We start from the raw sequence: 25,303 nt of genomic DNA, 5'->3' as shown, positions 1-25,303 counted from the left end.
TTCGGGGAAATTAATTTAAATAATGCAGAATTATGTGAAATGCAGATCTGAAATTGTATGCTGTGTTTTATCTCGACATACCTTCTCGCTGTAATTTTTGGTCAAGACGCATTTCGTGCTAAAAAAAGAGCGCCTAAACACACAACTGCAGCCAACAATAGAAACACCTGTTCTGGTTGTTTGCATTGTGACCCTGCTCCAGCGTTATAATTTTGCCAGGAAGGGCGGCTTCATTTCTGAAATTGTGCATAACAAGTGTAACACCAAATTCCTGAAATTGCGCAAATGAGAATCCCAGGCCTAATTTCCTCTTAAATGATATCACTAATATGTATAGATGTTCAGTAGCATTCTTTGTACATTTGGAGACATTAATTCGCCAATGGCACCTCTTACTAGTCATTAATCCTTCTGAGCTTGAATGTCATCAAGGCAGAGCACAGTATTAGAGTAACTAATCGATGTGCTTGGTGTGGAACACGCATTCATACTTCTTGTAATTAAAAGGCAGCATGCTTAAGAAAGCCATTTCCGGTAAGTTAATATCACGGAAGTTTGAAAAAAACTAGTGATTCACAAGCTCCAGTAATTTTTTATTGGGAATAACAGAAGTTATTACAATTGAAAATACTATCCAAATAATCAGAGTTAGGCTGTACTCTGTGTTCTTTTAATCCCCAAATCCTTAAAATCATTACAACTGACGCATCAGATAAGCCCTTGTAAAAGAAAAATGAAATGATCAGAAACCAAACCAACTCTGCAAGAAAGTAATTGAACATGCACCGAAACTAGAAGTAAAGCTTTGTCCCGACTAAACAGCGTCTGGAAATAGTACATTTAAATGTTGAGAAACGTTGACGTTTAGTTGGAATTAAACTTGCTAATAACTTGAATGTAAATGTTACTTTTTATATTCATGTTTGTGCAGTATTTTGGGGTGTGGACTTATGGCTTCTTTCGCCTGGTGTCACTCCATCGTGGGTGCATAGTGCTTACCTTATAAACAAGTGAGGGTATAAGGAAGGCTTTCTCACTGTAGGTGGCTTCCTGAGCTCCAGGAGGATGTTAAAGGGGGTGCACATAAACACCTGATGCATTACTCGTGATAGGATTCTATAGTAGGTCAAATAACAAAATAAGTGTCACCCCAAATCCTGTGTGATATCCAGTTAGCAAGGGGACTCGTCGGTTACGAGTGAGATTGTACAGTAGACTTCATGCACCAAATGTTATTTAAATAGTAAAAAAGCACTGGCAAAGTCAAAAGGTCTGGCGTTGGCCACCAGCTTCCTGGCAATTCTTGTTCACTTTAAAGGCAAAAATGTTGTTTGGGTCCCAAAAAATCACCCAATGCAGCAGTCCTCCCTGGCACTGAAGGGAATTACTTTGGGCCTGATTTCGACATTGGCAGAGGGGATTACTCTGTCCCAAATATGACGGATGTCCTGTCCACCATATTACAAGTTCCATTATATCCTATGGAACTTGTAACACGGCGACAGGATATCTGATACATTTGGAATGGAGTGATCCCCTCCGCCAAGGTCGTAATCAGGCGCTTTGTGTATTGATGTGCTTCTTGTGAAAGGACAGCAAGCCATACCTCATAGTAAAGTCAGCAAATGGCTGAAGTGGGCTGACGAAGTGCCCCTTGATGCATGCTGGAGCAGGTTAAAGAAAAAATATGAATTGCACAACCACAGACCAATGGATGAAAACTGACTGAAACCCCCTAAATGTAACTATGTTATACACATAATTGGCTGCCAGCCTTTTGTATTTGGGAAACGAGACAAGAAAGAAAGAAAGAAAGGAATAAAGAAGGAAAGAAATAAAGAAAGAAATAAAGAAAGAAAGAAAGAAAGAAAGAAAGAAAGAAAGAAAACAATAAAGAGAAAGAAAGAAAGGAAGGAAGAAAGAAAGACAGTGTAAGGCAGAAAGAAAGAATAAGGGAAGAAAGAAGGAAAGAAAGAAAAAGGAAAAAAGGAAGAAAGAAGAAAGAAAGAAGAGCAGAAAGAATAAGAAGGAAAGACAGGGTTGCAAACATAGGGAACCCTCATGATCTTACAATCAGAGTTCATGTGAGCTCCTGGTAAGTTGTGAAAAAAGCAGGAGTCAGTTAAACAAAGACCAATTCAAAAGGAATTTACAACAGCATTGGGAGAAGACAAGGAAATTATAAGGCTTGAATGTACACTGTACTCCCATCTGGCAGAACATGTCCTGCTATCACATCAAGCGCTAAAGAAAATGCAACACTAGAGCAACAATAAAAACAAAAAACAAAGGCACTGAAGGGAACTATCTTGTGTGGGGATGTGCTCCTTGTGAAAATGCTAAATGCAGTCACTCGACGTGAAGATAGCCTGTGGCTGAAGTAGGCTGACCCATGCTGTATGCTGTAGTGGGTGGAAAGAAAACGTGAATAACACAAAAACATAGTAAAAGATGAAGCGAGATGGCTGAATGTTCCTTTGTGTAGGTATATTCAACGTTTAATTTTAGAAAAGCAAAAGGCCTAGGGTAACTCCAGACCTAAAAATGAGCCACCCTCATATTGAAGTAATCTTATCAATTTCAAATAACAATGTTTTCCAACTTTTATGATACGCTTTATTGTATTGTGATTGGATTCCTAATCTGTGCTCTTTGTGAGATGCGTCATGAAGATTATGATTGGGAGTGATCTTTGTTGCCCCATGCACATATTCCATCCTAAGGCGAATGAATGATCGTTTTATTTTGCCATGTTCTCTGTTTCTCGCACAATAATTGACCCATGTTCTTTTTAAAATATGTTATTTTGAGAAAGCCTCCCTTCTTTCACTACACACGCACGTTTTAGTTTGTCTTAAAACAAACTGGGCCCTTCAAAGCACCCCCTCGGCCCCCCTGTCACTTTTTAAATGTATGGCGCATAGGGCCACTCCATGAGAAGAACTACACATGCCGAGAGAGAGTACCAGCCACATCAAGCATGGCCCTTTTTCATCCTGATTATTTTATTTCTTTACTTTCTTTTCAGAACGGGCTGTCTGATGTGCTGCAGAGACAGTTTCCAGGTAAGTGCCTGCATGTCATAAGCTCGCGTATTTTTTATTGATTCAAATTCGAGATCTGCTCAGCAGATGTGCTGTCACATGTTCTCTTATGCTTCTACTAAACACAGCCATCAATATGCAGCCTCATGCCCAGGGCCTTGTAATTATGGGCCTCATTACATAGCCGCCCGCCAAGCTGGAACCGCTGTGCGGCCGCCAATGCGGCCGCACTCCCGCGGTGCCCATTTGGACATCCCCGCTGGGCCGGCGGGCGGAAACCAAGTTTCCGCCCGCCGGCCCAGCGGGGATGTGGGCTGCAACATGGGAGCCGGCTCCAAATGGAGCCGGCGGTGTTGCGGCCGTGTGACGGGTACAGTTGCACCCGTCGCGAAAAGCCGCATGGGGCCCTGTCAGGGGGCCCCTGCACTGCCCATGCCAGTGGCATGGGCAGTGCAGGGGCCCCCAGGGGCCCCACAACTCCCCGTACCGCCAGCCTTTTCCTGGCGGATCAGACCGCCAGAAAAGGCTGGCGGTCGGGGACTCGTAATCCCCTGGGCAGCGCTGCCCTGGCGGATTACATCCGCCGGGCCGTTGTGGTGGTAAACCGCCGGCCCCGGCGGTGCGACCGCGGCGCTACTGCCGCGGTCAAAATACGCCGGGAGGCACCGCCAGCCTGGTGCTCCCGTCGTTTTGGCCCTGCTGTTGTAATACCGCCAGGGTCATAATGACCACCATAGGTTTTCAAGAATGACTAGTTATAAATGACAGAAGTGACAGCATATTGCTGCCTGTCATTCTTACATTAAGAAAAAATATCTATTTTGTTACTGCAATTCTCCTACGCATGTTCACCTGTATGCATTGTTGTACAAAATAGGTAGCACAGGCATATCTTTTTTAGAAAGCTCATCATACCACAACGAATGCATAAACAACAAGCTCGGAACAACAACCTCGTTGTTACCACTAATGCCTTTACCACGAATGCCTTAACAACGATTTTTCGTTGTAAAGGCATTCCTGGTAAAGGCATTAGTGATAGACATCCCTTGTTCCTGCATGCATCCCCCCTGTTCCCCCACCCCTAAAAATTACCGTGACCCCCCCAAAACCACACTAATCCCCCACCCTTGTCCCTAAAACTACCCCTGCCCGCCCCGAAAACTGACCCCCACCCTACCCCCAAAACCTAAAACAACCCCAACCCCGCCCCATCCCTGAAACCTAAAGTACCCCCACCCCTACAACTACTCCGAGCACCCCACCCTACACCTAAACCTAAACCCCCGAGCCCCCCTCCCCGCCCCTAAAATTACCCGACCCCCTAAAACATAAAGCCCAATCCCCCACCCCCACCCTGCCCCTAAAACTGACCCACACCCTACCCCCAAAACCTAAAACAACCCCAACCCCCACCCCATCCCTGAAACCTAAAGTACCCCAACCCCCACCCCTAAAACTAATACGAGCCCCCCACCCTGCCCCTAAACCTAAACCCCGCCAACCCCCACCCCGCCCCTAAAATTACCTGACTCCCAACCCACCCCTAAAACCTAAAACCCCAACCCCCCACCCCGCCCCTAAAACTGAAAATACCCCGACCCCCACCCCTGCCCCTAAAACTACTTCAAGCCCCCCACCCTGCCCCTAAACCTAAATCCCCCAACACCCCACCCCGCCCCTAAAATTACCCGACCCCCAACCCACCCCTAAAACCCCAACCCTCCACTCCACCCCCTAAAACTGAAAATACCCTGACCCCCCACCCCTGACCCTAAAACTAAAACCCCAATCCCCCACCCCGCCCCTAAAACAGAAAATACCCCGACCCCCCACCTCCGGCCCTAAAACTAAAACTGGAGTGACGAGGAGGTCCTGAGGTGTAGAGGAAGGTCGTTCCAAGCTTTGGCTGCCAAGTGTGAGAAAGAGTGTCCTCTGCTGTTGCTCTCCTTACATCTCCTATGTTTCCACCTAAAGAAGTGACCTTTCATTTCCCAAATTCCCAAAATGCTTTAATAAATAGTTCAAACAACCAATTAAAGAAGTTCTGCTAACTGATAAGAGCTTATATTTGATAACATATTAAATACACATATAAATAACAATAAACAAATACATATTTCAGTTTACTAGAAGAAAACTAATGTTGTTTCCTTTTTATTATTATTGATTGCACTTTTTGCACACTTCTTCACTTTTCAAAACACTTTGGTTTACCATTCTAACATAGCTGTCCACCATGTTTCTGTTGTCAGGCATCACAACGCATGCACACATCGTTAGATCCCAGATCCCACATAGCTGTAATCTAAGGCCATTTTTTACCCGGACTTGTGCCTTGAGGTCCTGCCTTGTTCTTGCACTCCATCTCTCTCTCAATCCTTGTGCTCTCGCTCTTCTACCTACTGCTCTACTGTTCTCACTCTTTTTACTGCCTTTCATTTTCTACTTTGTCATGCTTGCTTTCCGTCATCCTCACGCTCACATTTTTGTTTTTTTTTCTCTTTGCTGTCTCATTTGTGCCTGTTTTCAGTGCCTGTTCTCCATCTCATTCACTCTCACCCTATTGACTATTTTCTCTTTGTTCTGGCTTTTGCACCCATTTTCAGTGCCTGTTCTCTGTCTCACTCGCTCTCACCCATTTAATAGTTTTTCTCTTTGCTCTAGCTTTTGTGCCCATTTTGTTCTTGTGCCTGTTCTTCTTGTTGTGCCTGTTTTGCTTGTTCCTCCTTGTTCTCCTCCTCTTCATCCTTGATCTCTCCAGGGACTCTCCTGCTTCCTCCATCCTGTGCTTTCCTACCTTCCTTCTCCCCCTCTCCTTACTTGTTCTCCCTCATCTTTGCTTCATGCCTTCTCCTGCCTCATGTTTCCTGCCCCTACCAGCCTCATCCCGGTGCTCCTCTCCCCCTGAGGACCTACTGAATGGCGACTCCTGTGAACAGCACCAAAGGCAAGCTCTTCTGCACCTGTCTGTGCTTGCTGCATGCCCAGTGCCATGGACCCTGGTCCAATCGAACACCACTGCTGCACATCCTCTGACCTACCAGCAATCACACCACCAATACAGATACTTCTGTGCTCTACACCACTCTATGATAGGACCATTCTTGTTTTCTCACTGCCACTTCTTCTGTAGCAACGCTACTGCTCAACCCATGACACATGCCTTACCCCGCCTCACATGCATGCTCTTCAACACCGGATTTCTCTGCAAAAACGCCACTGAGGTTTCGAACCACACTGACACGCACTTCTCTGACATTCTTTTTCTCACAGAAACTTGTCTCAATTGGTCATTCACCCCTGCAATCACCACAGTGTCTCAATGGGCTACATGATCACCCACCAAGACAGGCCCACAAACCCAGAGGAGGCCTTGCCATCATTCACACAGAGGCAATCACGTGCATCACCTCTGCTGACAAACATATGCCATTCGTGGAGCACCTGCAATTCTGACTGCAAGTCAGTTACACCACCACCATCAAGGGTACCCTCACCTACAGATCCAGAGGACTACGTATCATTTTCAACTCCCTCCTCACCAGCTTTATCATCCCCATCGTCATCAACTCCAACAAATTCATACTGCTTGGTGACCTCAACTTTCGCCTTAATGACCCAATGCACCACAAATCCACTGCCCTTTTTGTGACTGTCAACAACATCGGACTCATCCAGCTCATCCAAGGCCCGACATACAATGCAGGACACACACTCAACCCAAGATGCACAGCCAGTAACAAATTTACCTTCAGCCACCTCACCCCAGTCACCTGGATGGACCACTCCTTTGTACACTTCCACATCAACTCACCCCACACCACAAGACCAAGGCCAAGTAGCAATTTCAGACGCAGCTGGAATAAGATAGTGGAGCAAACTGGACTCACACCCTCAGATTGAACCAACCTGACCTCACCCATTACCTGCAGAAGAACATAAGGACCTTCAACAACTGAGTCACAGGCTGCACTGGAACACTAGCACCCACCCAAAGGAAGTCAGACAAACAAGAACCACATCTCAAGCCTGCTGGTATACCAAAGATCTGAGAGATTCTTAATGCTACTGCAAACAGCTGGAGAGAGACTGGAGAACCAGTCACGACACCAACATAAGGAGCACCTACAAATCTGCACTTGGAAGATATCACACCCATATCAAAGCAGCTAAGAAGGCAGCCGTTGCATTGAGATTGGAAACCAGATCCAACACTGCAAAGAACTCTTCAACATCATCAGAGAAGTATCCAACCCTTTAGCACCACCACCACTATCACCCAACACGGGCCCTTCTCAAAAACCTCTCTGACTTTTGTCACAACAAAATGCAAAAGATATACAGTAACTTTGAACCCAAGTACAATTCCGAAGATCCCATCAGACTACTGCCCACCACCACCACCAAGAACTACTATCAGCTAACAGACTGGAGCCACCTAATTGCAGAAATGACCACTGAAATTATGAAAACTATCCACTCTAGATCCCCCGCCAACTCCTGCCCACGCCATATCAACCTCTTGGGAGAAACCTTGATCAGCACCTACCTCACTACCATCATCCACACCTCCATCTACAGCGCAACCTTCCCAAAAAAGTTAAAACACATCAAGATCAAAGCTCTCCTACGAGAACCTTGGTAGACCTAGAAGAACTCAATAGCTACAGGCCCCTGTAGTTCCTATCCTTTACTTCCAAAGTCATGAAGAGAGGGATCAAAAGTCAACTCTCAACGATCTAGAATGGCAAAATCTCCTGGAATCACTCAGTCAGGATTCCATAGCAACCACAGCACTGAAACCACCCTCATTGGAGCAAACAACCACATTGAGGCCATCAAGGACATAGAGGAAACTGCAGCTCTCAACTGCCTTGACCTATCCACAACTTTTGATACCGTATCCCATGGCACCCTCACCTTAAGACTTCCCAACTCAAGAATACAAGGAACTTCCCTGAGATGGATCTCATGTTTCCTCTTCGATAGAAACCATAGAGTCAGACTAGCAACATACACCTCTGGCCCAACACTTTTCATTGTATCCATGGCACCTCTTGCCAGCTTCATAAGAGCTCATGGAATCAACATTGTCTCCTACACTGATGACACTCAGCTCATCCTCTCCCTCACAAACAATAACAACAACAATAGGACTAACTTCCTAACCTGAATGACTAACATGGAAAACTGGATGAAATAGAAATGCCTAAAACACAACACAGACAAACAATCCTGGACAACAAAATCACAATGACCAAACAGGTGAACATTGTAACCTCTTCCTACTCTCTCATACTAGAATGCTCTGCAAAATCTTTAAGTGGCTCCTAACCAACACGAGACGCATGGTCACCCAAGCCCTCATAACCAGCAGAGTGGGCTACGGCAATACCCTCTATGCTGGCATCTACAACCAACTCACTCAAAGACTCCATACCACCCAGAACACCACCACCCGACTCATCCAAGGCATCCTCTGCAACGCACAAGCACACATCACTCCCACCTCACAGAAATACAATGGCTACCCATCCTGAAATGCTGCCAATTCAAGCTACTCACCCACACTTAACAAAGCACTCCACAGCACTGGACCAGCCTACCTAAACCACTGCTTTTAATTCTACCATCCAAGTACAAAACTACGCTCAGCCTCTCTCTCATTTGCACATATCCCTCTCATTTATAGAAGCAAAACAGGAGGTGGATCCTACTCCTTCATTGCTGCCTAGACTTCGAATGACCTTCCCCAACACATCAGAACTCCCATCTCTCTACTCAACTTCTGCAAGAAACTGAAGATGTGGCTGTTCAACTAGGAGCTCTGGTCTGCCAGCACTCCTGCTCAAGTGTCTGGATACCTTTAGGGGTGATACGTTGTGCTCTACAGATTTACTTAGTATAACATGTCATGATGCATCTCTTTATAAGCATCACAACACTTGGGTCGCAGAGCACACATACTGTTCGTTGTGCATCTTGGAATAAAGCATATATTCTGCTAACTGAACACATAAAAAAAAACAAGCAAATTCAAGTTAACTTAGACATACCGGAAGCACTCTGGCAATATGTGGTAAAGTCAATTGAGGGGGAAGTATCTGAAGATTATATATAAATGTGGATGCACAAAGAAGGCATGATGAGTTGGCATTTGGAGGAGCGAGTGTGTGTGGTTTTGATCCCTTTGGGCACAGCAATTGGACCGCTGAGTGGACACAGGGATTAGCGGTTTCACATGTCCCACCGGACCTTGGGTTCCCTTCACGAAATTGTTTGAGGGCACTGAGAGACAGAGAATCTTGGCCGAGAGTGGGAGGCGTTTGGAGGGCAGAGTTGGCACTTGAGATAGAAAGAGAGAACAAGAGAGAAATGGAGGGAGAGAGAGAGAGAGAGAGAGAGAGAGAAAGAGAGAGAGAGAGAGAGAGAGAGAGAAAGAACAGATAGGGATGCTGTTTTTTGGGTTAAAAGATTGAAAAAAGAGTGATAACAGGGTCACAGAGGGATGGCAGCACCTGGGAACTCTAGTAGGGTTTATTTGTATTAGGTTAGTGAAGGGGTATCTGGTGGAGCAGTGGGAAACCTATAGTTTGAAGGAGCAATTGAGATGATGGACCATTAATCGAGGAGGGATACATGAGGGAACCCCACATGCCATTACCACACATGCTTTTATAACGTAGCTGTTACAACGCAGGTGCCATTACCATGCAGGATTTTACAAAGATTATGCCTTTCCCAGGCATGCCTTTATAATTAATTTAATTGTAAAAGCATGAATGATAAAGGCACATGCGTGTTAAAGGTTTTGCAAATGAATGTAAGTATTTGACAGGTAAGTATAAAACTTGTTTTCTGTTTATATAAAGTGTATATATTTTCCTGTAAAATACTTACATTTTTGTGGTAAAGGCATGCCTGGTAAAGTCATCATGTGCTTGGTAAAAAATGTACATGCAGGTAGGTACAAACCATATATATTATTATTAATATATATATATGTGTGTGTGTATATATATATATATACTTATATATATATATATATATGTGTGGGTTTACGTACATCTATGTACATATATATATGGATATATGTGAACATGCGTGTTACTATTACCTCATGGCATTCGCCAGGAGCTAGTAATAGTTATGGCCATAATTCCATAGGATAAGTGTACATCGACTTGCCTACATCTTTGGCGTCATTTGAGAAATCTTCACAAAATGTTCCCAAAAAAGTGTGCCGGTGGTTCTTGTTGTGCATGAAAAATAATGGGGCGATCCATCAAGTGGGCGCCAAGAAAAAGGGGTATGTGTAAAAAAAAAAGTGTGTTTCCCATGTTAATTTCCATAGGGGCTTTGAACACGACTACAGCCTGGACCTCTGGACGGAATTACACCAAATTCGTCAGAAAGGTAGATTTTGTTCCTCAAATTGTGCTTTCAGTTTTTGGTGTAAATTCATTCCGTAGTTGCTGAGACAATTAAGGAAATCCAAATTTGTACATCTTTGGCAGTGACAACTTCGCAAATAATGACGCACTTATGCAGAGATCTGCAGAGCTTTGATTGGCAGCCAACACTTCATCATGGAAGTGTTGGTAGCCATCTTGAGGCTTGGCTTCAGCCAAGTCTAAAAAACAAAACGCAGACAAAAAGGAAAAAAAGGGCAGAGTACGAATACACTGATCCTCTAACCTGGTTGAGGGATCCTACAGGATTTAATATTTTTTTAAGTGTTTGCTGCCAATTCCTTAAATTCACTGCAAAAATTGAAAAATCAAGTCCTGGTTGGACCAGCTTCCTGGAGCATGCAGAGCTTTAAAATAAAATGGAGAGGGCACATGGGGACCCGTTGAAGGGCTTATTTGTGCCGCAGGACCACCACCTCCGAGGCTAATGTGAATATTAATGCGGTGGGGCCACGTGGACCCCCCCAGGCTCCGGGGACAACCATCTCCTCCGGCCAATACTCAAAAACTAGTATGGGGGGCTGCCTGGACCCCCCCAGACCCGGAGACCACCACCTCCACAGGGCTTTCTTTTTTTTTAAGAAGGAGGAGGGGCACACAGCCCCCCCATCCGTGCCATTCTTGGTCCTGGGGACCACCACCTCCTAGTGTCAGGCCCTTATAAATCAAAGGAGTGGAGCAGTATGGCCCCTTCTCGTGGAACCAGTAATGGCCCTAGGGACCGTCACACCCCAGGGCTGGCTCCTGCTATTTCCTGGGGTGCTCACCCCTTGGACATAGCTGTTTTCTTTTGCTTGGCAAGAGCTTTGACAGCTCCCACGCTGCAAAAGCAAACTCTCCAGCAGCATGCGGGGGACCTGTCAAAGCGCTCCCGCCTGCTGGAAGCAGAGGTTTCATTTCTTTCCATGCCCACAGACATGCAGGCAGGGAAAGGAAAGAAAGGAATGCTCTTGCACACAGGAGCTGCATTGCCAGCAGCTCCCTGTGTGCAATAGCCAGCTGGGACTGTAGGGGCCTTGAGGTTTCCTCCATGGTCCCCATCATGCACACTGGGTGTACAGGGTCCCAGGTGACATGGCCAGGGCCCAGGGAGTGGATCCCGGGGCTGAAATCACTACAAGGGGGGATATGGGGCCATCCTCCCCTATTCAATGAAAGCCAGGCTCCCAAAGGGCCCCCTAGTGCAGTTACCCCAGGTTTTGGTGGCACGTTCTTAAATCTGAGGAATATGAAGACATCTCCACAAAACAAAGAAGCACTTGCATCATATAGTTAACAGAAGGACCTTTATTTGGAGGAGATTTATGTCTTTGTAGTCTTGTTGGTTTCTCTACATGAGGTTTTATGTTATCACATATTGCTGGATAAAGGCGCACCAAGAACAATCATATTGCCAAAATGCACACAAGGTAACTGGTGACATTTCCTTGTGCTCCATTATGCAGCTGTAGTGTAGAATACGTATTGGACATTTATCCAAGGAGGCAGAAAGAACTCCACTTGGGTAGATATTTTGTGCAAAACTGTGGACTCTTGTTGGATAAAAGGGTAGCTGAGATTCCTTTGTGGCTGAATCACTCATACAGCTACTGACAAACCCACACAGCCACTCACACACCCACTCACAGACATACTCAGTCACTCATGCATCCGCTCACAGACCCACTCAGACATTCACACACCCATTCACCGACCCACTCAGAGACTCATGCACTCAATCACAGACACACTCAGAAATTCATGCACTTACTCACAGATGCACTCAGAGACTCCTGTACCCATGCACAGATCCACTCAGAGACTCATGCATCCACTGACTGTCCCACTCAGACACTCACTCATCCCAATCAGAGACTCACTCAGAGACTCACCCAACCACTGTCAGACACACTCAGACACTCACGCACCCAGTCACTCACCCACTCAGAGACTCATTCATCCACCCACAGACCTTCAAAGACACTCATGCACCCACTCACTGACCCACTCAGACACTCACAGATCCACAAAGGCACTCCAAACACTGACTTACACAGCCATGTACACACTCATACAGTCACTCACACACCCACAAACCTACTCACACACCAACTCATAGACCCATACAGCCACTCCACACCCACTCACTTGCCTATACAGCCACTCACACACCCACTCTCAAATGTTACAGGTTACATTTAGGGAATAAAATTTTAAAAAATGTTGAAATTCACTGAAAAACCAAAGGTTGCAGGGACATTATAGTTACCAAATAGAATTAAAACAATCTTAGCAATTAAAAAAAACAAAAAACAAAGGCTACAGGGACGTTATAGTTAGGCTCAGATTTTACTTGTACTAAATCATTGAAATTCTGCAGTTATAGTTACATGAGCTAACCAAAACGTACGCCCCCACAAAGCACTGATTATGACCTCACTTATTACATCACTCATGACATGGCCAGTGACATCACTGATGACATCTCAAATGACATCACTAATGACATCACAAAACCAGTCACACACCCACTCACCCACTTACATACCCATTCGCAGACCCACAGAACTACTGACACACACACTCACTCAGCCAGTCACACAACCAGTCACTCACACAGTCACTCACAGACCATACAGCTACTCACCCACCCACAAAACCACTCACCCACCCACTCACGGATCCATACAGTCACTCACACAGTCACTCACACATCCATACAAATACTCACATACCCATTCACACACCCACACAGCCACTCACACAACTACCCACTCACCCATAGAGCCACTCACACAGCCATTCACCTACCCATACAGGTACTAACAGAACTACTCATTCACCCATAGAGCTACTCACACATTAATTCACTCATCTACAAAACCACTTACATACCCATTCACACATCAATACAATCACCCACACGCCCACTCACACAAATACTTACTGTGCAAAAAAGCCACTCATACATCTACTCACTTACCCATACACCCAGTCAAACAGCCACTCATGTACCCAAACATCCACTTACACAGCCAGTCACTCACCAATAAAGCCATTCACACAGCTGCTCAGTCATCCTACAGCCACTCACACACACACACTCATACACCTATAGAGCCACTCACACAGCCACCACAGTCACTGATACAGCCACTCGAACAAACACTAACCCACCCACACAGCCACGCACAGAGTCACTCACTCACCCATACAGGTACTCACACACCCACCTTCCCACCCATACAAACACTCACACAACAACTCCACACCCATACAGCCACACTAAGACACCCAATCCAACACTGATACAGACAATCACAGTGCCACTTAGATGACATATATTAGAAAGATTATCACCAATTAGTACTACAAAAAGAACAGTATTTAATGTATGCAGTAGCTTAGTATATATCTTAATTCTAAGAAACTTTTACTAAACATTTACACTCCCTGGATCAGTGATGTCATCAGTGATGTCATTTGAGATGTCATTAATGTTGTCATCAGTGATGTCCTTGACCATGACATGAGTGATGTAATATGGGAGATCATAAGCAGTGCATTGCGGGGTGTAAGTTATAGTTAGCTCAGGTAACTATAATTGCAGAATTTCAATGGTTTTGTACAAGCGATTTCTCAGCCTAACTATAACGTCCCTGTTACCTTTGTTTTTTTTTGGTGACATTCTAAGGTTTTTTTAATTTGATTTCCTTACTATAACGTCCATGTAACCTCTGTTTTTTTCAGTGTATATATATATATATATATATATATATATATATATATATATATATATACCTAATTTACCTGCAAAATACTTACATTTACTTGTAAAACATTTAACACGCATATGCCTTTACAATTTATGCTTTTACAACTAAATTAATTGTAAAGCCATGCATGGTAAAGGTATAATCATTGTAAAATCCTGCGTGGTAAAGGTTATGCTTAGTAATGGTACCTGCATTGTAACCGCTGATTGTAAAGGTATCACGTGGTAACTAATCATCATCTGGGACCACCAAACCACACACACTCAGCTCAGGCCATTGGAATAGCTTCTGTGTGCTAGACATAGATCTGCTGCTTAGATGCTACAGAGAGCTCCTTTGAGGCACCCTGTGATCACATGATTCCTGATAGAGACACATGATCAAACTGAATTAACTTTTCTGATCTCACTAGGTAAAAATAGCAGCAGTGGCTGAAGTTAGCATAGACAAACAATACAAATGCAGTAACAGGGTCTACAGCATACACCACATACCAGAATTAGAGTCAAATAGCATGCTTGCCTGAAACCAAAGTGCGTGAGAAGTTGGATATTGCTAAATCATTGCTAAATTGCTAATTATTAAAAAATAAAGCTGCAGAGGCAGTGGGTGGCTCCAACATGACCATTTTGCTGTAAGGTTCCTAGAGCCAGGTGAAATATCCATCAGCATCCTATGTATGTGTCATTCCTAAGCCTTTGTGCTGGTGAAGGGGTTGATAAATATCACCAAACACAGAAACAAGTGGAGAAACAGAGAAAGAGAGTAAACGAGAAATTCAGGACTGGTGCTGACTCTCTGAGACTTCGTCTGTTTCTAGCGATGGCACCATTCTGCATTGATGGCATGAATCTTGGGTTGATCAGACCAGCTGTAAGACAAAGGGCAGATGGTCCATAGGTGAATATGAAAACCAGCTGGATTCAAAATATAGGTAACAACTGAGACAAGGCTTACTCGTTTTAGCTGAGGATGAAGGTGTGAATAGCCTGAGCCGACCAAGAATCTGGAAAAAAACACAATTTTGCTAGACAAATACAGGAAAGAATATACAAGACAAGGGATACATAAGACAAACATCCAGGTGTGCAAAAATAGAGAGGGGACTAATGAAATGACTGAGGGAACTGAAAGGAAGAAAACAACAAACAATGCAGGATGCAAAACAAGTGCAAACTATAGCGAGGATCAGAAAAGTCAAAACAACCACGCAACTCATTGCCAGGCACAGAGCAACAATTCAAGGGAGTCTAAATAGGGTTCTATTGCTTTTGACCTGGAAATGACCCAATCCAAGAAGTCCATATGCATGCATTTCCAGTAAAATAGTGGTCTGATGTTCCACCCTGTCGAAGCCTCCACAATCTAGTTTTCCAGGGCTTCCGAGCACTGCGTGCCTGATTCCTAGCCTGATTCCTGAATGTGGCTCCTGCTGAAGAACACCCGCAGTAAGGCACATTGTGTGGTCCTGCTGTCTATTGAGTGTTTGCATTGTTCAGCACTCCGTCCATCATACTTTTGTGTTGCTAACGTTGCCCTAAGTTGGAAGGGTATGCCCAGACTTGGGTCCCGTGCTCACTGTGCCACTGAATTCAAGCTAGCCTGGCTGATGAAGGGTGAAACCCTGAAACCGGTCCCAGGATGCTTGTTTCCAGTCCAGGGATGACCTGGCCTGGCAGTTCAGGCTGGACTGTTCCCTTGAGGAACAGGGGCAAGACTGATTTGCATATGGCTGGGTCTAAACTGGGGTGGCATGGTGAGCAAAAGAACGATGGATTAAACCCAGATCAGTGACTGGGGGTGAGTTTTTGCATTGTTCAGCTCTTCGTCCGCCATCCTTTTGTGTTGTTAAAGTTGCCCTAAGTGGGAAGGATATGCCCAGACGTGGGTCCCGTGCTCACTGTGCCACTGGATTCAAGCTAGCCTGGCTGATGAAGGGTGATACCCTGAAACCGGCCCCAGGATGATTGGTTCCGGTCTTGGGAGGACCTGACCTGGCAGTTCAGGCTGGACTGTTCCCATGAGGAACAGGGTCAAGACTGATTTGCATATGGCTGGGTCCAAACTGGGGTGGCATTGTGAGCAAAAGAACGATGGATTAATCCCAGATCTGTGACTGGGGGGGAGTTTTTGAATTGTTCAGCACTCCGTCCGTCATCCTTTTGTGTTGCTAAAGTTGCCCTAAGTGGGAAGGGTATGCCCAGACGTGGGTCCCGTGCTCACTGTGCCACTGGATTCAAGCTAGCCTGACTGATGAAGGGTGATACCCTGAAACCGGCCACAGGATGCTTGGTTCCGGTCTAGGGAGGACCTGGCCTGGCAGTTCAGGCTGGACTGTTCCCACGAGGAACAAGGTTAAGACTGATTTGTATATGGCTGGGTCCAAACTGGGGTGGCTTGGGGAGCAAAAGAACAATGGATTAATCCCAGATCTGTGTCTGGGGGTGAGTTTTTGCATTGTTCAGCACTCCGTCCGTCATCCTTTTGTGTTGCTAAAGTTGCCCTAAGTGGGAAGGGTATGCCCAGACGTGGGTCCTGTGCTCACTGTGCCACTGGATTCAAGCTAGCCTGGCTGATGAAGGGTGATATCCTGAAACCGGCCCCAGGATGCTTGGTTCCGGTCAAGGGAGGACCTGGCCTGGCAGTTCGGGCTGGACTGTTCCGATGAGAAACAGGGTCAAGACTGATTTGCTTATGGCTGGGTCCAAACTGAGGTGGCATGGTGAGCAAAAGAACGATGGATTAAACCCAGATCTATGACTGGGGGTGAGTTTTTGCATTGTTCAGCACTCCGTCCGTCATCCTTTTGTGTTTCTAAAGTTGCCCTAAGTGGGAAGGGTATGCCCAGACGTGGGTCCTGTGCTCACTGTGCCACTGGATTCAAGCTAGCCTGGCTGATGAAGGGTGATACCCTGAAACCGGCCCCAGGATGCTTGGTTCCGGTCTAGGGAGGACCTGGCCTGGCAGTTCAGGCTGGACTGTTCCCATGAGGAACAGGATCAAGACTGATTTGTATATGGCTGGGTCCAAACTGGGGTGGCATGGTGAGCAAAAGAACAATGGATTAAACCCAGATCTGTGACTGTGGGTGAGTGTTTGCATTGTTCAGCACCCCGTCCATCATCCTTTGGTGTTGCTAAAATTGCCCTAAATGGGAAGGGTATGCCCAGATGTGGGTGCAATGCCCACTGTGCCACTGGATTCAAGCTAGCCTGGCTGATGAAGGGTGATACCCTGAAACCGGCCCCAGGATGCTTGGTTTCGGTCTAGGGAGGACCTGGCCTGGCAGTTCAGGCTGGACTGTTCCCATGAGAAACAGGGTCAAGACTGATTCGCATATGGCTGTGTCCAAACTGGGGTGGCATGGTGAGCAAAAGAACGATGGATTAAACCCAGATCTATGACTGGGGGTGAGTGTTTACATTGTTCAGTACTCTGTCCATCATCCTTTTGTGTTGCTATTGGCTTTCTTCACCAATTTTGGGGCATAGACAAAATCTGCAAGTTCCCATGATCTTTCTGAAATAAAAAAAACCCTTCCAGGCTACAGGGTATTGTAATCCGCTTCAGAAGAAACAGAAATCCATAATTTCCTCAAATTTGTGCTTGGATGACCTATCTACCAGGACTGGAGGAGACCTGTTGGGCACATCTGTGACTGGGGGTTTCACTTGAGAGATATCAAATACAGGGTGAGTGTGCAAATGAAACAAGGGTGTTAACTGTAAGCTGACTTTCCAATTTTTCTAATAAAAAGGAATAATTCCACAAATCAAGGGGTAAATTTAGAGTGCATCCCAGGAATTGTTAGGTTTTTAGCAGACAACTACACCTTACTCCCAACCTCCCACCTTTTTTTTGGGGCCTATCTACTAGATAATTATAATCGTCTTATGCTTTTATTAAATGCTGATGGGCACCTCTTTGTATGAGAAGGATATAATGCAATAGTGAGATTACTGAAGAGACTCTGGGCAGGGGCAATTTATGGGAAAATATAAGTTCATGGACTCCATGTGAGTTGAAAAAAGCAATTTCTCAGGTAGTGAAAAGCTTTGTTATAAGCAAATTCAGCTAATTCAGCTAATGCAAACCATTGATACCAGGCACTGTGATGGTCCATGAAAAAGCAATGCAAGTACTGTACAAGGGACTGATTTAAACATTAAGACCCTCATCATGAGTTTGGCGGTATTTCAGCACGACTGCTGCAGTTTCGGGTGCTAAAAGACTGCCAGTGTTGATGGTATCCTGTCTGCCGTATTGAGTCCACAAAGCATTTTCCCCAAAACAAGCCACAAATACGACACCACCAGGAAGACGGAGGATGGGATAGAGGTGGTCCCACCACCAGCACCGCTGTGCTGAAAAATACAGCCCTCCATATTATGACCCACAAATTAGAACAGCGGTCATTGCACGGCAGAAAACTATTGGCGGTGTGAACCGGTGTGGACAAAAACACACAACTACCAGAACACAGCACCACATTGGACAAATCGAATACCCCACACCTGACACGCATACACACATTAGACACACCAACACAAAACACACCCCCACACAACCCACAACCCTTTGCAACCAAAATGAAATACACCAACAGCGAGGACCACACAAACCAGAGACACTGCACATGTAAACCATAGCACTATCACACACAACACTCAGCACACACCACACAACGGCACTGTTGACACAGTACACACATTGTCACAGCACAAAAACACCACCAACAACCAGCACACACAACCAAGCCCCCACCCACCAAGCACCCTACACTGCACCCTTGCACACTACACACACCCCCATTCACAACACAACCACTATGTCCCATCGGAAACACCCATGTTTCAGACGATGAGTTGAAGGTCATGGCTGATGAAATCGTCAGGGTAGCAACACAACTGCTCAGAGCACAGGTCCAGCAAACATCCATAGCCAGGAAAATGGAGTTATGACAGAAAATCATCAACAGGGTCAACTCAGTTGGCAACCATTCATGCACAAGGGAGGACATCTGGAAGAAGTGCAATGATCTTAGGGGGAAGATGTATTCCATGGCATCCAGGCATCAAATTGCTGTGTTGAAGACTGGCAGTGGGCCCCCACCTCCTCCCCCAGAGTTTTCATCGTGGGAGGAGAAGGTCTTGGACATCTTGCATCTTGAGGGCCTGAATGGAATACCTGGAGGACTGGAAACTGGTAATGTACCCACACGCCCCCAGCACTAATTTGGCCCACCAGCATCCTACCCCACCACCCTATCACTCCTCACGTCACCCTATCTTTCACTAAACCTCCCACACCATCACCCAAAGCTCTTCCCCTGTATGCCACCCCACCACCCAGCCACGATGGCCAGACAATCCCAACCCACCATAACTACAACTCTCACAATGCACATGTGCATCCACATGAAAAGCAGATCTGTCCATGTCACAGTGCAACACCTGCATGTACAACTATCGCACCTGCAACGCCAACAGGATGCTACAACTCAGGACCCCCACATGGCAATGACAGAAATGCAATTCTCATACAGCAACCCTCAATGGAACATGCTACCCATATCATTGTACTTTAACTACACACAATGGGGGTTATTCCAACTTTGGAGGAAGTGGTAATCCGTCCCAAAAGTGGCGGTAAAGTGACGGATATACCACCAGCCGTATTACGAGTCCATTATATCCTATGGAACTCGCAATACGGCTGGTGGTAAATCCGTCACATTTGGGACGGATTACCACCTCCTCCAAAGTTGGAATAACCCCCAATGTCTGTAGTGCTGCATCTGTCATTGCCATTACTGGGAATCGAGTAAAGCCACTGTATAAATCAGACACAGAGACCAACATTCACATCTTCACGGCCAGCTTTCATAGACAACGTCATAGACATCGCGACCCCCAGGCCCTGGCTGCACCCTCACCTCCAGGACCCCCCACAGAAAATGGAACTAAATCACCAACGAGCAACTCACCTCATCGCTCGCCAAATCCCTCCCTCTGATGATGCCAACACAGCACTGGGCATTCTCAACACATGGATCACCGAATGTGCTGACACTCTAACCCCTCTCCAGCTGACATTGGCCAAACGTGTACCAAAGAAAGCCAGCTGGTTCACCACCGAACTCAAATAATCAAAGCAAACCCGCACACGTTTAGAGAAAAAATGGAAGAACAGCCAAACCAGGGAAGACCTCGCCTCATTCAGAACCACAACCGCCACCCACTGATGAAAAATCAAGAATGCAAGGAAGGACGAACTGCGGCAGTGCATCAACTCCTCCGCACACAACTCTAAGGAACTCATCTCAGTCATCAACAAGTTCACAGATCCCCCCTCCGAAGCCACCAGCATCCCTGTCACAGGACATCTGTGATAAAACCTGCCTCCTTTTTACACCACAAGATCCAGGACATCTACAACAGCTTCCTCCTGGTAAATCCAGGCACCAGAATCTGTGACAGACGCACCCCATCCAGAGCTGGTCCATATTCACCACAGAGGAAATGGTCAACATCATGCACAGTACCCACTCCAGAGCCCCCTTGGATGCATGGCTGCACTACAGATACATCAGAGCCAGTTCATCCATTGCGCCGAGCTCCGTAACACAATCAACTGCTCCATCAATATGGGCACCTTCCCCGAGAACTGGAAACATGACGAAATATACCCTCTCCTGAATAAACCTTTGGCCGACCCATCAGAACTAAAGAATTTACGGCCCATCTTGCTGCTACCCTACCCTGCCAAAGTACTGGAGAAAGCAATCAACGCAAAACTACAGAATTTCATCGAGGCCAACAACTTCCTGGACAGCTCCCAGTCCGGCTTCCGCAGCAACCACCGCATAGAGACAGCCGTCCTGGCAGCCACAAAGACATCCGATTACTCCTAGACCACGGCCACACTGCAGCACTCATACTCCTCGACCTCTCAGCAGCATTCAACATGGGTTCCCATAGCACTCTGTGCACCAGATTCCACGACATAGGAATCCGCAGAAGAGCCCTGGAATGAATCCACTCCTTCCTTTCTGGGAGGACGCAGAGGGTCAGACTCCCACCCTACACTTCCAGACACACAGGAGTCAACTGCGGAGCTCCCCAAGGATCCTCACTGAGTCCCACACTATTCAACGAATGCATGGCCCCTCATGCTGCCATTGTCAGAAGCCACAGTATGAAAATTGTGTCATATGCCAATGACACACAACCCATCATTTCCCTCATTGAAGACCCGGACACGGGCCAAAGGAACTTCCACTCAGGAATGGAAGCCATGCTACCTGGATGAGAGAAAGCTGCCTCAACTCCGACAAAACTGAGCTCATCATCTTCGGAAACGCCACCTCAGCTTGGGACGACCCCTGGTGGCCCACATCCCTCAGTACCCCCCTGCACCGACTGAGCACATCCGTAATTTAGAAATCATCCTTGACTCCTCCCGCCATGACCCGCCAGGTAAACTTTGTTGCTTCCTGCTGCTGGCACACACTCAGCAAACATCGGAAGATCTTCAGATGGATCCCGCAGACTGTTGCAGGACAGTCATCCACGCCTTAGTCACTAGCAAGCTCGACTTTTGCAAAGCCCTCTAGACCTCCCTCACTGAGAATACATCTCCCAACATCTGAGGACCCTCAACTGGCTACCAATCGAGAAGCGAATCACCTTCAAGCTTCTCACCTACACGTACACGGCCACACACAACACAGCGCTAACCTGCCTGAACCACCGCCTCTCCTTCCACACCCCGCCAGATCTCTCCGCTATGCCCAGATGGCCCTGGCTACCGTCCATCACATCAGCAAAACCACCGCCGGAGGACGATCTTTCACCTACACTGCAGCAAAGAGCTGGAACAACCTCCACCTGCACCTCAGACAAAGCCCGTCGCTCACTATCTTCAGGAAGAACCTCAAGACATGGCTCTTCAGATGAGGCCCCTCCACTTCCCCCCAGCACCTTGAGACCCTCACAAGTGAGTAGCCGCGCTTTACAAATTTTGATTGATTGACTGATTGACATCTCCACAATGTAATACTCTCCCACTTAATTCACAGGTACCCCTGCCACTGCCACAATGGAGAAGATGCCAGAAACAACCAGCCCTCCCCAGGATGATGGCCCCAGTGACTACAGCGCCACAGGATGTCTGGACATAGACAACTTACCTGGCCCATCTAGTACACCTGGTAGGTCCATCACTCCCAGCCTCACCCTGCCCACATCCAACCCTCCCAACCTTTGGCATCTACATCACAGTCTTGAACAAGGACTGGTCAATCAGCAGTGTGCCCCACAGTACAGCGACCTGAGTCAACCCCTCACACTCAAGACAATAACTGGGAGTAGACACACCGTGCCAGTCACAGAGGTCAGGGGCCACAGAAGGGCACCTGTGGGCCATGGGATGGGGCCCCCAAGGGACTCGACTGGCCAGAAAACCATCTCCCAAGTCCTGGGAGCATACAAGCAATTCCAGGGCAAGATGGGCCAAATACTCACCATTCTGGAGGAAAACCAAAGGCTACATAGGCAATTCCACCAGGAGTCCATGCAGTAGTCTTAGGCCCACAATGCCACCATGGCCTCCATTGCAGGGGTGCTCAAGGAGCTCATAAGCATCTTTCATGCTTCCTCCACCCACCAGCATGCCCCTTACACCAGCCAGATACCAACTGAGCCATCAACATCAGCCTCAGATAGTGAAATGGAGGCTCTGCCAGAGGAACTGCATGCAACTGGCACCGCACACTCTGCAGATGAGAACCCCCCCCAGAAACGTGGCCATCCATCCACACATCCCGCAGGAGCTGATTCCAAGACCAAACCCACTGCCAAGAAGTGGCCCTCTTCTGGACATTCTCCCTTGTGTGCCACTGAGAAACCCTGTTGGCTGTTCAATGTCATTACTACATTTTCACATGGCCCTCGGATACCGGACCTGCACTGGCTACAGATAGGCCACAGACTCTGATGTTTACTCCATTCATGACCACACTCATCAACTCTTACACTGAACATCTCCAATCATGTACCAGACCATGAGACGCACTGTCATGAGGCAATTTGTAACTAATACACCTGACAATACAAACACAATATACCTGTATGTTACTGGAAGTAATGAGTGATCAGCTCAGTCCCACATTCAGCTCCACCTTCCTCATCAGCCTCCTCATCACTTTCCATGTCCCCAGCCTCAGCCACTGGTGCAGCTGCCTCCTCCTTATTAGACAGTAATGGAATCTGTCATCAAAGGGCCAGATTGTGTAGCATACAGCAGGCAACTATGATCTGGCCTACCTTTAGAGGACTGGAGAGGAGGGTACCTCCAGAGACATGGAGGAACCTGAATCTGGCCTTCAGGAGACCAAATGTTCTTTCAATAACACACCTCGTTGTGTCGTGGGCCTCATTGAAATGATGTTTCCCATCCATGGTAGGGTACCTCACTGGTGCCACCAGCCAGGGAAGTTTAGTATAGCCAGTCACCTATGTGCACAGAGGTAGGACCTGTCACAATACCGGTAGCGGCACAGGGCTGAATGGGATGACAGTTGACATTACCGTGACACACATTACATTGCAAACACACCTATGAGCCACTCTCTTTCTCTCTGTAGTTGTGCCATCATGTGTGGGACACTGCTGTTCCTCAGAATGAAGGAGTCATGCACAAATCCTGGATACTTGGCCATCATTTGGGAGATGTACTGTTCCATGAGACACACCACCTGTACATTGATGGAGTAGTAGTTTTTCCTGTTCCTAAACACTTGTTCATTGGCTCTGAGAGGGACCAAAGCAATGTGGGTGCCATTTTTGGCCCCAATTACATAAGGGATGTGTCTAATATGATAGAAGTCAGCCTTAACAGTAGGCAAATCCACATGTTGCGGGTACCTGATGTAACTGTCCATGTGTTTCAGTAAAGCAGACAGCACACCTGTCAACACAAGACTGAACATGGGCTGTAACAATCCTACTGCCAAACTGTTAGAAATGGGGTTTCTGGTTGGCTAGGGTATGCACCTAAGCCAGGCAGAACATAATCAGTAGTCAGGAATCACAGTAAAGAAATACATGCACTTGTCATGGAATATAATAAATGTGTATACTAAGAGCATTCTAAAAACCTATGGCAAGTCATCAAACACATATCAGTATGCCATGTCCATAACAGGTACACCAGCATATATATGTGACATCATAAATAAAAATAGGTAGGTAACATTTAACGCCCCCTGTGTCCATACTACGCTCATAATACCCTAATATGTCCCAAAAGTACCTGTTTCCTGAGGAAAAGGCACTCCTAGTGCCTGGAAAATGAAGGTGGGGCCCCCAGCGCTACTGTGCGCTAAACAGGGCCATGATTTGCTCCTGGGGGAGAGGGGAGGTCGGCACCCTCTCTGATGTTTATAACGGGCCCCTCCTGGAGCCCATGATCTCTGGGGGGCCCCCTGCACCTTCACTGGCCCCTTCAACAAAGGGGGGGGGGGGAATAAGGCCCACAAATCACCAAGGGCCACAGTGGGGGTTGAAAAGCAGACCTGCGGTGCAGGGGCCTCTGTCAAGGCTTCCGCCCACCGACGTTCTCTAGGGGCCAAAATGAGGGATTTGTTGGGGTAAGGGAAGCCTCCGATGTGGCTTCGTTTTACCCCCTGCCCGTTCCAAGAACCAAAAGGGACTCCGATGTGGCGGGGAGCCTCGGGCGAGGCTTCCTTCCCCGTCCGACGTTTCCTTCTTCACTTTTGGCCCGCTTGGACTGCAGAGGTGTGCAGGCACCAAAGCAGGTGCCTGCTTGTGCCCTGGGGGAGCTTCTCCGAGTGCGCTTCACCCCGGGGGCACGATAGGAGCGCACTCGCTCCTTTCCTCTCTCCTTCTGGTGCCCCGGGGGCACTGAAGATAGCGCGACTCTCGTGCTTCGGCAACAGCAGCCCGGGTTGCAGCAGTGATACTCCGGCAAGCGCTTTTCAGCGCACTGCACCCGGGTCATGGCGGTG

This window comes from Pleurodeles waltl, chromosome 4_1 (assembly GCF_031143425.1).
Source record: "Pleurodeles waltl isolate 20211129_DDA chromosome 4_1, aPleWal1.hap1.20221129, whole genome shotgun sequence".
Taxonomy (NCBI): Eukaryota; Metazoa; Chordata; class Amphibia; order Caudata; family Salamandridae; genus Pleurodeles; species Pleurodeles waltl.
This window is presented reverse-complemented; position numbering follows the sequence as displayed.